At 41.9% G+C, this 16,947-nt stretch overlaps 1 protein-coding gene across 4 annotated transcripts in view; it reads right to left on the reverse strand.

Annotated features, from left to right (window-relative positions):
• Positions 1 to 16,947, reverse strand: part of RASAL2 (RAS protein activator like 2) — a 161,972-nt gene that overhangs the window by 144,184 nt on the left and 841 nt on the right. The window lies entirely within an intron of this gene.

Here is a 16,947-nt window from a genome sequence, read left to right on the forward strand (position 1 = left end):
GAAACTGAGCCAAGACAGGTCTTGGATGCAAATGAGGGATCCCAGAGGATGTATGTATGTTGTGACCATGCCTAGAGCAGTATGACATTTTTTGATATTTCTGGTGCTGCTGCGAGTGAAGAAATGCAATATCAGAATGCTGAGCTGCAAGACTCAAACCTATGTGGTGCAACAGCCTGAAACTCCACCAGCTTCAAGAGGCTGGCAGCAGTCTTAAGTTATAAAATAGAATGGTTTGGGCTGGAAGGGACCTTGAAGGTTATCCACTTACAGCCCCTTGCCATGGGCAGGGACACCTTCAAATATCCCAGGTTGCTCCAATCCCCATTCAGTCTGGTCTTGAACACTTCCAGGGATGGAGCAGCCACAGCTTCTCTGTGCCAGAGCCTCACCACCTTCACAGGGAAGGTTTTTTTTTTTACATCTAATCTAAACCTCTTTTATTTTGAGCCCATTTCTCCTTGTCCTATCACTCCATGCTCTTGCAAATGGTCTCTCTCCATCTGTCTTGTGGGCTCCCTTCAGGTACTGAAAGGCCACCATGAGGTTACCCCAAAGCCTTCCCGTCTCCAGGCTGAACAATCCCAACTCTCTCAGCCTTTCCTCACAGCAGAGCTGTCCCAATCCCCTGATCCTCCTGCTGCCTTCTCTGGATACTCCAACAGGTCCTTGTCCTTCTTATGCTGGGACCCTACAGCAGCAGGCAGCTCTGCACAGATCCCTAATCCCAAAAAATCTCTACCATTTAACAGTGCTCTACTCCTGTTTTCTAGATCCCTCAACCTTTCAGTCACAGCATGAGCAGAACACGAGGCTTTACTTATTATTGTCAGCAAATAGCACACATACCAAACCAAACACTGCAGCACCAGCCTCGTTGTTCAAGGTGTTGGATGTTTGCTACAGCAAATTGTTTTCCAGACAGTTGAAAGATTTAAATAGCATACTATGTGACTGCTTTACATTGACTACCAAATAAAACTAGAAATTCAAAGTTCTCAAAACTCCCTGAGTGTTTTCTGGGAACACCCCAAATGCAGTGAGAGAAGCTGCTGAAGCAGCATAACCTGGAACACGAAATTATAGTGGAAATACCTATAAGCATTCTTGTAAACAGATCATGCATGGCTGATTGGGATAAAGGCTGCTGTGAAAGACCAGATAACCTACTAAAATATTCAGTTGCTGAGGATATGAGGGAAAGAAAGGCTATTAAAATGTTTATTATGGTAATCATATAAATTAATTTGAAAAAAATCTGCTCCCACTATACAAGCCTCATAATGAGCTTATAGCCTAAACACTGATGCTTTATCAGATTAAGCAGACTTTCTTCCTTTGTATTTTTTGACGTGATATATCTACATGCTGGGTTTTTCTTTAGAAGACATCTTCAATATTCTATTACCAGAGAAATAGGGATGAAATACAGAAGTGTCAGCCTTTGAAAAGCAGCAGGATTTAAAAATGAACTGAGGGAGGAAAATGTCCTGTTATGTGTTCATATGAGACCTTTTTAATTTTTTTTAAGTAAGTTAATGTCATTTTACAGTTCAGAACTTGAGTTAGCGATAACAGGATTTACATGATCATGACAATTTTTAAAAGATCCCGTCACTGTTACTAAATTTTACTTGTCCTACAGACAAGTCAAAGCAATTTTCTACTTGTCAGAGACGATAAATCAGTTGTCGGGTGACACTGCCAGGTGGATTTGTCAAATCTCCCATGAAGAACTTTGGTCTCTGCTTTCAGACTGCCTGTGAACTCCTGAGAGTGAAGTAACAATTGATTAAGAGACAGATTAGGAAGAGTTTGGATTTTTAGGGCTGCTGCCCCTTTCCCCAGCTTCTCTGGTATTTTTCTTTCTGCTTTACCCTCCAAGTGGGTGCACAGCATCAAGCTGCTGCTGGGTTTTATTCTAGCACTTCACCCACAGAATTACAGTTTAAAGTAGAACAGTTTAAAAAAAACCTCCAAACCACACACTGCATTTGAAAATACATTATTTGGTTTATAAATAACGATTTCTCTTCAAGACAAAGGCACACCTTCAGAAAGATAAGAATCAAACCCCATTTTTTTTAATCCATTTTGTTTGCCACTATATAAGTTACTCAAAAGAAACAACTGGTATTTGAGTGAGAGCAAAGAAGTTATGGCAAAGATGTGTGAATGGAAGTTCATACCTCATGTGTACCAAACACAAAAAACAGTCACTTACTAAGAGTAAAGGTGGAAATGTTCTAGTGAGATACTTCATGTACTGACATTAAACAAGTTCAAGACAACTGAGGCAACCTGTTCCCTTTTTAACCCTTTCTTCCCAAAATAAATGAGAATGGTGTTAATATTCTGTCTGGGCTGCGCTTCTAAATTTTATTTAGGAGCCATGACAGGTGTAGCAGAGAGACTCATTTGGAAAAATACACTACAGATAGTATACAAGAAATTAGAAAATGCAGAGGAAATGTTTTTTTCCTAGTACCCTTGGGAGTCACGCCCCTTGGGCACAGGGGTGATCCTCCAGTGCTCTGCAGAGACTTTCCTGATGCAAAGACCAGACAAATACAAGTAGCAGTTGACACCGGTCCAGCAGATAAGAAAAGATGGGAAGCCTCAAAGTGAAACCCAGAGGTAGCATTTCAAATGGAAACCTCCTCCCAGGCAAGGGAGTCTGTGAGCCTCTCCAGGAACCATTAGGCCACACCTCATCTTTCAGATCTTTCGTATGGACCTTGGAGTTGAGTTTGACCTCTATGACTTGCTCTGTTCCACCTCCAGGACACTGCAGGCATGGCTTCCCTGGGATTGCACATAACTCTGCTGTGTTTTCCATGTCATTCCACTGCTCTGAAGTTCAGAGAACCACGAGAAGCAGCAAGGAATTTCCATCCTGCCATACAAAATGTGAGCTACTTCCCAACTAAAAGAAGGCAACTCCCTACTCATGAGCCTGTTCACTGGAACACCTGAAAAGAGTAAGGTTTTTGATTTTATTTTCTGTCAGCAAGGAATGCCAAAGAATTTGCAGGTTTCAGATGAAGCATTGGTTTTGCTATGTCCTAGGATAACATTTGTACTGTCCTCTAAATATCCACATTAAACCCTCAAGCTTAAGGACTTTTTAATATCATTTTGACAGAAAGGCAGTTCATCCTTATTCCTGAGCTGTTGTAAAACAGGTCTTCTTCCTCTGCATGTTATGCTCAACGTTACAGTAAGTTGGGAGTAAGACATTTCTAGCCACTGACAAAGCCTGAACAAATTGCCTGGCAGCAGCACTCGGTTCCCTGTCTTCCCATTTATCCAGGGGCTGAGTCAGAGCTGTCTTCCCCCACTGCAGGGAGGCAGTGTGGAAATGATGACAATCTCTTTCAGAGGCTACAAGATGAACTAAGACCTTTGGTATTAGTGTAATGCAGACACAATTCTAACTCTAATAAAGTCATTTATTGGAGCTGCTAAGTGCAGCTGTTCTTCCCTCACTGTACTATGAGAAGCAAGAGTAAAGCTGAGGGGTGAGGCAAAGAAACCAAGAGGGAAAATTAAATAAATCATTTGGAAATAGCTGGACAGTAGAATGGCCAGCCCTTAGGCTGGAGCGCTACTCTAGATTTACATTACCATTAAGATGAATCTAATTGCCATCTGGGTAAGCAAGATTAATTTTAAAAGACACATGTCTTAAAATGTATCAGCAGTTATTTCTAAAGATAAACTGTAACTGGAATAACAGTCTTGCCAGAGAATCCAGAGCAGAGTTGCTCAGTGTCTTTAGAGGTGAAAAGTGTTTCCTTGGAAGTGCTGTGATTTCCCAAGAATAAAATGTGAGGATTTCTTACTTGTATGAATAATTTATGTGCTTTGGTAGTCATAGTATTAGAGAGACACAATTATGAACAGGATATAACTCTTCAATTTTAAAAGTTGTTTCTAATTCAGGCTTCATTTGTACTACTGTGGAGGAAAAAGAATTGTACTATTCACTCTCCCTCTTTCTGCTGTCACAGGAAAATTGTGCAAAGCACAGAGCCAGCCAACATCTCTTTTAATCCTAAACCAACAGCAATATGAGTTTCAAGGAAAAAAAAAAGTGAAAAAACCTCAGAGGAATAATACCTATGGTGGCTCATCAGAATATTAAGGAAATTGCAGATTGTCAAAGCTCTGGAAACAGATGCTGATAATTCAGAGCTCCTGCCCAGCTCAGATTCCAAGCAACAAATACATCTGCATGTGTTGGGGAATAGATTTGCATTCATTGTTTCCTATATGCTGATAATGGGAAAGATTAAAAAAACCCCAAGGTATGCAACTCAGTAGCTATCCCTCATGGGTGCCGATGTTTCACTCGCTTTGCTGGATATTTCAACCAGAGAAAAAGAACATCCTAAAAAGCTCCAAACCACTAACAGCTTTCACATGCCATGCCTCTGGACCAGCATGGCCTCTTGTACCAAGCCTGCTTCCAACAAAAACAGCACCACCCCGCTTTCACCCAGCATCCTGCTGGCAAGAGACATGGAGAAATGGATGGTGTACCCAGAAATCCACTGGGTCTCTCCAGCTGGCACCCCTACACTTGCTGAATTCTGCATTTTCTCCCCAATCACACAGAGCTCCTTTAACCTCAGAGCCCTGGTAACGCTCAGCACAATGCTAGAGGTTGCCTTTTGAGGCAAATTACTCCACTGCAGCTACTTTCAGCTGTATTTTTAGCCCCCAGGCTCTTCCAGCACTACATTTACAAGCGTAATTCTACCTCATGTTTATACCAGCACACAAGTCCCCAGCTGGTTAGGCACAAGGCAGCAAGGGAGGCAGTGAGGATTCTGACTCACAGCAGTGGGCTACAAGAACATTGCACCAGTACCTTGACACCTGCAGCACTGGTGAACACCTCTTGTAATTCAAGCTCTCCATTCACCTTCTGGTAAAGGTTTTCCTAAGGGGCTTAAGGGCACCCTGCACCCAGCCCCAGATGAGCAAAGACAAGTTCAGCTCCAGACCCCAATGGGAGCTGAATGTCACCTTTGCTGAAATTCCTTTGACATCAACACTCATAAAAACAATTTCCCTTATGGCTTGAATTGCTGTTCCAAGCAAAAACTGTAGTTAATAGCATGCTCATTTTATAACAGCGACACACACACAAAGCTGGCTAATCTTTGCTGAAAACCAAAAAGCCACCAAGGTTCCAGAAAAAGGACTGGAGAAGATTTTTCTTTTAGGTAACCAGTGTTTATACCAACTTGAGACCAGAGTGAAATGGAGCAGGGAAAAAAAAACAGCCAGTTTTATGAGATGGTGATTACAAATGCTACATCAGCTTTGTGAAATTACAGGAGTGAATTATTTTTTCCAATGAGGTATTAATCCCCCCGTAAGACTTAGCTAAATGTTACATATCTGCAGAAAACTGCACATCTGCATCACACAAACTGGTTTTTTTTTAAGTGTCCCCACAAAGAAGTAAACACACACCTCCTGCCCAAGATAAAAAGCAAAGGCACCACTAATTGAAGAGAGCTATAGCTCAGCCTCAAACTGAATCACCACTAGGAGCAACACAAATGAAGAACACCCCAGAATAAGAACTGGGACGTTGCTTCCTCCAGCTGTGCAAGTGCTTAAGTAATAAGCACATGACATACTGCAGGCCCCTGCAAGCACAAGAGGCCAACACAATGCCCCTAAAAGTCACAGGTCTGGCCAGTTCCATCACGAGTAATGAGATTTCCAAGGAAACACAGGCATTTCCTTCCCTAATTCTCCAAACACCCAGCTCCAGGGTCTCAGAATGGTCAGCAACAGAACTTAGTAAGGAAAGCGCCCAAAAGTCAATTACATCATCCACCCAGGGTGTAAGCAGAAGGCCACTCAGGCTGGTCCAAGTTTTCATCTACCAGTACTAAAAACTGGTTAGTGAGCTTCCAGCATTTCTCATGGAAGGCACTTCCTTTTGGAAGGGAATGAAAAAAGCAACCTTAAAGCAGAGAAAGTAGGTCACAAGAAGCCACATCAATAAAGTCTGGAAACAAAACAGGGAGGGATACTGTGTCAGCTATAGAATTGGGTGGTTATTATAAATGGAAATCAAAAGTACAGCTAGAACATCTCAGCTGGTAACCTGATGAAACAGATTAACTACCCTCCAAGTGATACATTACAGCTTTGCTAAGTCTCCTGCAAAGCTACTCTAAGTTTTAAACTTAATTGCATGCTTTTTAGACTGAACTCGTGATAACCCTTCTGAACTCCATCAACAACAATAGCAGTCTTGACAGCAAAGATTTATGTTGTTGGGCATCAACATCCCAACACCCCTTTGTCACCACAGCTTTCATTTGAGATTCATCCCAAAGCTTTTTTAGAGCCATCCAGGTAGAGACTAATCTGCAAACAGATGTGGTGGTTATGTTTTACAGTTTCACACATGTCAGCCAAGAGATCTCATGGCCTGGCCAGCAGAAAACTGTGGTGATCCCATAAAGATGGCTGTAAAATCAGCCTGAACACACAGAAAGCCAGGGCCCAGCAGTCCACTCTCACCTTTTTTTTTCTTCCCCAGAATTAAGTGAAACTTCAAAGCAAATGTAACCTGTAATCAGAGCAAGTATTTTCTCAGCACGGAAGAAGCAGGTTGATTTAATTCTTGGCACCTTTTTATAGGAACACCTACCTGCTGAAAGGGCAAACTACCTTAACTCCTACCAGAGCACTTGCTGTGTCCCAGGCTGTCTGCTTTCCAACCTATTCTGAGAAGAGATTTGTACCACTGCAAAGAAAGAAGTTACTGCCTTTTGATACTAACAGCTATTGCTCTTCAAATTATTCATAAAGAAAGATTATAATCTGTTTTTGTAAAAATGTGTAAGTCAAAATATAGGACTAAAGAAAAAGCCTCCTTCTAGTTGCTTATGTACAATTCATAATTGCTTACTGCCTCACAAATGTAATAATTAGAGATGACCAGTATTATAGCATCATTATATATAAGCAGCAGGTTAAAGGTGCCAAGAGAGCCATTAAATCCAAATTACCAAAAATGTACAATTTAACTGGCCAAACACCCTGCTGAAGTCTGGATCCAGATAAATTTGAGACATGATGATTCAGGTGAATGCTGTTCTCAGAGCAAACATATATTTATCACTGCCAGCCATGCTGCATTTTCAGATACTTTCATATTTTCACTCTTTTCTGTTTTTTTAACACAGAAAAAGCCACGTATTCTGACAAAATAAAATAGCAGAAAGCAAGTTGTGCCAGAATTGCAAAGATTAATGCCCTTTCATACCACTTAGGTTTTCAACTATTATTACTACATTCCTCTCAATTTGTTTCCAGCAAAGTTTCAGACGTATTTTGACTTTTACAACATGCAAATTCCCCATTTCCAGCACTGGTCTGTAATAAAAAAAAATATTTGCTTCCTTCTTATCATCCTTCCTTTTATCCTGCACATTCATCATTTCTGCAAACAGAGGCTGTTTACTTCACATTCCTGACTTCCCTATTAGTAAGTTCAAAATAAAAAAAAAAGAAATTAGAGCAGAAAATGCTTAACTTCTGTCTGTAAAGCTTGTCTAGGCTGACAAAAAAAAAAAGAAAAAAAAATAGGAGGCTTTCCTCCTAATTTGATTTAATGGTTATAATGATTAAATGGCTATAAATTGAGAAATTAGCAACCACTGGCATAAAAATGAGGAGTTGAATTAGAAATGGCCTCAGTTCACACTGCTCTGACAGTACTTATAGAATTGGACATGAACAGCTATAGGAGCTTATTTAAGCAGAGGAGTCACCAGCCAAGGGTATGTGGAAGCAAACTGACATAAATATTTATGGCAAGACCATAAAACTTTTTTTGCTACTTCACTATATGGGATATAAAACTCATTATCTCTAGGGAGTTGAGGCTATTTGAAAACTTCAGTGAGCAAGGCCTGAGTTAATGGAAGGAGTTAAGGAAGGACCCCATGAAATCTATTCAACAGGGTAATTAATCACCCCACACCTCACTGACATCCTAAGCAAGTGCTGCCAGAGAGCACGAGAGAAAGGGACCCCATAAACCATCACCATTTAGAAGATAAATCTTCTCAAACCTGGCTTAGAAGGATGTTGGTTTCTTTCCTGACTTCCTATTTGCCAGGATACCTATCAACTACCCACCATGCTGAATTAAAAAAAAAAAAAAAAAAAAAAGATGGAAAGTAATTACAGAAACATACCTCTAAATAGGAAATACTTAGTATAATTTGATGAGGAAGTCTAATGATTTCCTAGCAAGTGTGAGCACATTTTGTTTCTGGTGCATGATGTACGTGTTCCAGTATATTTAAGCAAGGAGGAAATGCAGTGAAGGCAGCAGCTTGTCTGTACAGCTTGAGGTATAACCTCATAACGTAAACAAACATCTTTTCAGGAAGCATTTTGTCTCCCCTGCTTTCCTAGGGTTTGCACTGCACTGTACTCCTAAGATAAAACACCTAACATGGAAAACTACTGTGGATCAGTCAAGTGTTGGCAAAGCCAACTTGTGCTATCCACTGGCAGGGGGTCCCAAATGCCACAGGAAAGATGCTGGAGCTCAAAGCGGTTTAACCATAGTTCTATGGTTTTCCAGGTTTCATCTGTGATGTATTTGCTTCCCCTGAGTCAGTAGTGAAGATTACCTACCTGAAATTAATGATTTAGGCACCACCCAGCCTGCTTAGAAATTATGAAAAGCTAATGAGTGCTGGCTATCCAACACCTTCATAACAGTGGTCCAGCCTGCTATCACTGTAATGAGACAAGAGTATTCCATTTTGAAGGTCAACAAAGCTTTACCTTTGGCTTTTTGGGTAGTAAGGAAAAAAAAAGGAATAAAAGGAGCAAGCAGATGTAATCACCTGAGTGGAAGTCCCCCTCTCTGAGGGCACCTTGCCTTGCTGACCTACAGATTTAGCAGGTAATAGGGTATTTGAGAGGATTATTAATAGTTACAGAGGTTCCAAGTTGAGCAGCAAGGCTTAGAGGCGCCCCAAACACAAAGCAGTGCTACCCTAGGCATGCAAGCAAAGCACTGTAGGTGTCTCAGGAGATCTGGCTTCTGTTGCCAAGTTTCTTGTATGTCCTTGGACAAGTTATCTGACCTATTTGTGCCTCATTTCCTCACCTTCTCAGCTCAGAGCAGCCCTCTCAAATAAAGCCATTAATGCTTTGGATGCACTCATACAGCAAGGCAATGAATGGTGCAAGTCAGTGAAACTGATCCTTCCTCCTTTAACCCTGATGGAATTGTTAATAAAGCAGTCACCATTTGTCAAGGCAAAATGGAACAGAAAACTGAAGCAAAGCAATCGCCTAATTTCCAAATGAGATTCAAGGACTGCATTGAGCCCTCCCAGCCACTGCTGCTTTGCACACATTTTCCTGGAACCCTCATAGCACACACTGTGCTGAGTAGTGCAGCATCTGTCCCCTATCTTGTTGAGACCAGTATCAGTGCACTAAAGAGTCAGCTAAATGAGGGTGTGAATTACCTCCGCTTATCTCAAGCCAATCCACTGACTCAAGTAATGAGATCCTGAAAAAAGCAAGCAGGTTTTTAACTCTGTCATACAAGTATCAAACGGGGAGCAGAAATCCCTCCAGAAGTGCCAAACCCACCTATATTTCCTCCAAGCCCTTACTAGCAAAGGATGATGCATATCCCAAGAAGAGAAATGTAGTTACGCTGTTGGATTCCATGTAGTAACTTCGAGTTCCTCTGTGAGGGATCTCCCAAAAAGCGGATGTGTCACAAATTTCCAGGCTTTCCAGCTTTCTCAGCCTAACCCTGAGGACTGCTATTCCAGAGCTGGGGAACATCTCAGGAGAGCAAAAAGCTGTTGTTGGTGCAATTTGGCTCACTGCCATCCGGTGCCTGTCCCAGAGACCCTGCTGCTTTAAGTTTGTTCCTTTTCCCAACACAAAACATCTCCTGAAACCCTAGAAAAAAACCCAAAACCTCTCCTGAAGCCCTAGAAGGTGGTAGTGGGCATCCAACATTTCTTACGTCATGTTACGTGGATACAATAGACACAAAATGCTTATTCCTAGGAAGTTTTGTCTCCTTGTTGGAAATTTCAAGTTAAAACCCAAGGAATGTTCCTCTTTTTCAATACTGTACCTCCCAGTACTTTGCTTCAATTCCCTGCTACCAGAGTTAAGAAAGCTTTCTCAGACTGAATGCTACAGTCTACCTGAAGGAATTTCCCACACTCTTCTCATGCCATCCAGACTGAGAACAGGACCAATGTGAAGAGGTTCTGCTGAATCTCTTGGACTGTTACTGTGAAAGCCTAATGCTGGGAGGGATTAAGTCTGAGATCATTTTTAGTCACAGATTCCTCAACACTTCTTTTCCTCTCACCACAGTACTGATTTCCATTCCCACACCGCCTTGGAAGCTGGGACTGAATGCACACAATCCCCTCCCAGCTCCTGATACTCCACCGTGTAATCCTCCATCCACTTTCAAACACATTTGCCATTTTTCATGTTTGCGATATCCTTTATTCTCCGGTCCTGGCTACAAATTCCAAAAGACAAGCAAAGCAGCCTCTGTCTATACGGCACCAAGCACATCTACAGTGCAGCTCTGTGTAAATAAAATGAATTATCTTAAGACAGAAAAAACCGGGGTATTTTCAATTAAACCATTAATAGCCAAGAATGCAGACACAGCACTAGAGGAAGAGAAAAGGTGCCTGCAAGTTTTAATCAAGCCAGAAACTCAGAGAAGCATATGCATTCTTATGCAAATCTACACCAGAGGAATCGGAACATCTGCTGAAATGGGTGTCGTTTTCCCACAGTTTGCAGAATTAATGTGTTTAACTAAGTGCCTGCCAGTGCTTGCAGTGTAAGAGCTAATTTCTAATGGGGTATTCCCAGTTGGAAAAAAAAAATCCCTTTAGATAATAAAGGATCTAAATCCAGGACATGGTTTTACATTTACTTAAGTGCAAAGACCCCTTCACCTCCAAGAGCTCCTTACTTGCATTGCCCCAGCTTGCTTTACAATTAAAAATAATCCCGACTCTTGGAGAAGAGCCTTTCTACATTTTTGTGACCTTTCAAAACCCTATTAAAGAGAATTAACAAATGCTATTCCCTCCTGATCAATTTTATAAAGGTTTTCTGAGATAGGAGGGTGTAAAAACACACAAAAGGCTTTGAGAGAATTGTACAAACCAAAATGCAGCAATATTTCTTTTCACTTGGTTACTTTCCTTGCAGATACAATTTGTATTTCCATGATTACTATGTGTCTTCACAGAGGATTTTGAAAGAATTCAGATGCGGTCTTAACTTCTGACCCTGAGGCTAAAAAGGCATATATGTCAAAAAATACCGAAGTCTCAGCTATTTTTTATAAAAATCTATAAATATCAGTTAAAAGGAATCCATGATCTCATAATAAGTCAACAGGTCACAGTTATGCTCTTCTTATCTTCCCTTTTTTTTCTCCTATTGTTTAAAAATAGGAAACAGCACCACATGAAAATGTTCAGCCAGAGATAAATCGTGTGACTGAAATACAGGAGTCAGGAAACCAGTGTTTTAAAATAATGTCATCCTCATTTTCCCCAGCATACTCTAGTATTGTTGATGCCTCCAAATATTTAAGTGACTTAATAAATTGGTAACCTAGGCAACACATGCAACAACACAGCCAGTTGAAGGAGTCCAGCTAAAAACTCCCCCAAAAAATTTAAAACTTCATTTATATATAAATTCCTGTCAGTGTTACTTAAAAAGAGGAAAGGCAAACAGTTTTAATGTCAAAGGGCTGGGAGTAAAGCAACCAAGGAGAAAACAGGCTGTGTCCAGCCCTCAGCTCTACTCCAAGTCACCTCTGCCAGTGCACAGGAGAATGAGCAGAGAGGCTCCCTAATTCACCCTCTGCATGCTTATAAGAACTCCCCAGGTCAAAAAGGGCTATAAGAGGAGCTGTCACAGAGCAGGCATGAGCAGATCACCTGCAAGAGCACCTCACTCATCTTTTGATATTCCTTGCTGCTGGCTGGCAAGGGAAAGCAGCATCTCTGCCCACAGCACACTAGACTGTTTTTCATCTGTAGCAAATGCAGTCGCTTAAAACCTTGGTTTTGATTAAACTCTGCCTTTTACAATGGAGCTCCAACTAAAATTCATTGTTGCTTATCATCTCAACAAAGCTAACAAAAGCTTTATGCTGTCGGTATTCAATGTCTGTCCCTCATTCCGTACCTGAAGGCTACGATAAGGTCAAACATCACCACAGCAGGCATTGTCCAAACACTCAGGAAATGACATTTCCCGGCCCAACAAGGTTTATCTTCCAAGCCTGCTTTTGCACCAACTTTCTGTGCGAGTTAAAAATAAGCCTATTGATCAGAAGGGAAAGAAACGCTGGTGAACACTGACCTTCTCTCCTTTCCAACACAAGACTGGCTGCACAGATGCTGTGCAGTTCTCCAGCTCCCTTTCAGCTTTCCAGGGGTCTCTGCACCTTCACCTAATCTCCTAAAAGCAAATGTTCTCCTGCAGCAGTATACAAACCCCAGCCCAGCTGACTATCCGCACACATCTCTAGGAGGAGATCCCTCACTAACAGCCATCTCACCTAGCAGATTGCCTCTCTGCCTGGCTGCGAGGATTTTGGTTATTATTTTTTTTTGTTGTTTTTACATTAACTACACCATTCCCACCTCCCCCTTGTTAGACGGCGTCTAGAGTACTTTGTAAGGGAGCTTGTGGAGATGAGCGGTACGGTTTGGGAGCGGAGAGGACGGGATCCCCCGGCGTGTTTCGGGCATCCTCGGCAGGTCCTGCACCACCGCAATGAAGATGCCGCCACCTGGTGGGACCTCCTCGGGCTCGGCTGGAGGGCGGGGGGCAGGCGGGACCCCGGGCACGGACGGTGGCGGCTCACAGTCCCCATCCCCGCACGCACATCTCCCAAAAAAGCCGGCCAGCAGCATGAGCAGGGCTGGAAGGAAAGCATCTGCTGACAACAAGATGCTACTCGTTACCAAAGCCTGTTGGTACTCATCCAAAGCAAGACGGTTTGGAAGTGGATAATCTTGGTGGTTTTAGACGTGACTGCAAACAGTGGAATAAAACAAGAATATAAAAAGAAAGGTAGATATAAAAAGCTGCTTTCAAAGTCATAGCGAGGCAGGCTGCAAAGAACCAGAAACCCCTCAGAGCTAAGCAAGACAGACAACTGCTGGAATAGACAGCTCACAGAAACTGAGCTTTTGAACTGAATTTCACATGATTAGGAGATGCTTCTGCTCAGTGCCCAAGCCACAGCTATTTTTTAATCTCTGCATGACACCATGTATATTACCATGGCTTCAGTCCTGAGCATGAGTCTGGTATTTTTTGAGAGCCAATACTTAAAAGCCTGCAGCCAAGAGATGTTTCTGTCTGGTTGCACAGGGTCTAGGCTTTTTCTGGAGTTAGAAGCTGTCTGCAGATTGATATCCATGAAAAAGGCATGGAGCCCTTCTAGCCTATTCGTAGAGAGCCTCCTCCTCCTGCCAGGAGAAAGGGGGGCGAGGAGGGTCATTCCAGCAGTGAGGAATGTCTCCAGACTGCTCGCAGGATTAGAGGACAAGGTGATGAAAGAGTCCACATCCTATCTGCACTCGAGTTTGTACAAGTACCATCAGCTTTTAGCACTGCTGCTAAAAGAGAAAGACATTTCCTAGTCCAGATAAGGCCCCAGAGCAACAATGTCTGTTCGCAGGATGAGCACTCAAGAACAGGCTCTTCCCTGTCCTATTTTTTACATATTTCAGGAACTCTTCTTTTGCAATTTTAGCACAGGAGCTTTTGCAGCGAGCTTAGAGCAGGCACATCAACAATGAATCTGACAACTCCGTCACAGAAGTTTGCAACCTGTTTAGACACAGACTGTACATCAGGCAAAAACCGATTCTACCCCCATCACATGCAACATTTAACACCAATGCTGTGATGCTGGCTTTAGAATTCAATCCTGCAAAATCCATGGATGTTCAGTCAGCCACACCAGGCAATGTAATTGCTCTGTTTCCACAGTTAGCGCTGAAAATGCTGTCTATTCAGTTATTGCCCTGCCTCCTCCTCACAAAACCTGTTTCAAAGAGCAGAGAAAGAGACCTTGAAACATGGGTGGATGCTTTCAAAGTCAGTTATCACTTTTAGAGAGCAGAAAAAAAGTTTAAAAAAATCATAGCATTAATCCAGGCAAAACACCTGCCCCCTCCTACCCCTTGCACACATGCCATGAGTCTGAATGGAAGCCCTCACCCAGAACACATGTCGATACATATTTTACAGAAACATTAGTTGTGTGTCAAAACCAGTTCTTGGAAACATCATCTAACAGCACTCACATGATTTGTGTTTCACGAGCAATTAAACCTTTCACTCTGACAAGCAAATCTGCTGCTCCCGTCCACTGTTCAAACATCGGGTTAGAGGAAACTAATTATATTTCAAACTCCGTCCATGGGTAAGGAAACTGTATTTCCATGATAATGTCCTGGCTAATTCACTTAAGCAGAAGCTGCTAAACCTCCAGAACACAGAATGAAACAGCCACCCTTGGAACTAGTGCAGCTAAGGCAGGAAATGCAAAAATAGCCAGACTGTGATTTAGATCTCGTAGTGAAGTCAGACAAGACCTCAGTGTCACACTGAAATCACATCCCAGACATTGTAAAGTCCTACTGTATTCACATCACTGTCATACTGCTGGCAAGCCGAGAGACCAGCAATGATGGGACTTTACTGCTGAATTCTTTTCTCTGTGCTAACAGATGAAGTTTTACAGGCTCTGCAACCAGACCAGCTCCCCTCATGGCAGTAATTACTCCTTTGGACAGAGACAAAGTGGATGGCACACCACTGCCAAGTAGAGATGCACAGAAATAAACAGCTGCCTGTCTTTAAGTGGCTGCTGAGCTTTTTTTCTTCAAAATACAGGCTTCCACTACTAGGGACACTTTTCAGACAGTCACCTTTCTTTCATTTGGAACAACACCCCTGCACAGTGGTTCACGTTCACAGAGACACGTGGAAAAGAAATGCACTGACATCAAAAGCTGTATTTCTCACCATGCCAGAAAACGCATCTCCACTTTTCATGTGCTTGATATTCCTTCCCTCCCCCAGCCATTCATGGTGAAATAATTAGTGTTAGTGTTCTCTTTGTTTATCAGACAATACAGACAATAAGGCTAAGCTTTCTGCTCCTGTTTTCTTTCACTATGCTGCTCTGGTTCCTCAAACAACTGTGCAAGGCTTTACTTTTAATCCTATGAATAACACTTGTCACTCATAGGTTTGTAACCCATATTTAGTTGTGCACAAACATGGCACAGTTTCAGCTTAATTTATTGTCCACAAACTTCTCCAGATGTGCTCACCCAAAAAAAAAAAAAAAAAAAAAAAGGCTAACAAGCAGGAGGAAGCAAACAAATAGTACAAATACTAGCTAATCCAATTGCAATTTCTTAGGGAAAGGACAGATGACACTACCACATGAGATTCTTTATGAAGGAGAGGGATAATAAGTTGTTTTTAAACACAGACTAGGAATAATTAGTTATTGTCCTTGGGCTACGAGATGTATTTTTACATGCTTGAAGTGTATGCTGATTTTTATAGCCTCTGAGCTAGCTGCGCCTTGTCACAGTGGATTTTCCCCCATTTATCTACACGTTAACGTCAAACTACAAGCACATCACAACATATGACTTTATCAACAAGCAATGTTCCTCACTGTGGCTAATTTTGAAACCGCATTCCTGCTTCCACTCATGGAAGATACAACTTTGGGTAACAATCAGATAGACTGGTGCCAGACATCCCCTTCTTAAGTACGTTCTCATTTTACCTTTAGAAAGTATTCTCAACAAACAAACAATCTGAAGGCAAATGGCCTTCTTTGGAACTCCTCTCAACAACAGCAGAGAGATATTTTTGCATAAGGCTGCATTTTATAGTCTCAGCTCTAGGCTGGGATTAACAAAAGCAAGGCAAGCAAGAAGCAGCAAGCTAAACACAGTGCAAACTACTAAAAATCCCAAACTTCTATTACAATTAATTCTCCTAAGTATAACTTTGCTCATTGATGTACCAGACAGAAAGCAGACAGACAACCTCATCCAGGGTGAGGGATGAGGGACCAGCTTTTCAAGCTTCCAAAATAAACACAAAGGTCTTTGAACAGACCATGCTCTCCAGAAAACCTGCAGCCTGATCTTCCTCATTTGACATGTGTGAAGGCTCAGGCTGGTGGTACTTACAATAATTACCTGCTATCAGCCAAGAAATGCAGAAGAGTTGCTGCAGATAACTTATTCATGTCATTGTTGTGTTTCAGGAATAACACAACCGGTAACAGATCAATGACACAGGTAACAGAGAGCATTTGCTTCTAGTTTTACAGGTCAGGGAAAACCTGGACAATCTTGTTGGGATTCAGGACAGGTGAGGAAGATGAAAGGGACAATCACCAGCATAAAACATGTTAAAAAGTCCCAATGAAAAAAGTGTTTTTACAGGTTCTTTATCATCATAGAAACATAGGGTGGTTTGGGTTGGAAGGGACCTTAAAGATGGTTTTGTTCCAACTTCCCTGCCATGGGCAGGGACATTTTCCAATAGACCAGGTTGCTCCAACCTGGCCTTGAACACTTCCAGCGAAGGGGCAACAATAATAATATCAAACAAAGGTAACATGTGCACACACCACAACTGGTGCCTTTTCAAGGCTGGACCATCAAATTTGTTACAGGAGGGAAAACAAAATAATGCCTGCAGTACTCTTCACTCTGAAACGTGGGAGTAATTATCCTCAGATTACCAAGACAAACAAGAGGCAGAGACAAGGAAAAGATAAAACAGAATTTCCACTATTTAGGTGCT

Source organism: Taeniopygia guttata, chromosome 8 (genome assembly GCF_048771995.1).
Source record: "Taeniopygia guttata chromosome 8, bTaeGut7.mat, whole genome shotgun sequence".
Lineage (NCBI taxonomy): Eukaryota > Metazoa > Chordata > Aves > Passeriformes > Estrildidae > Taeniopygia > Taeniopygia guttata.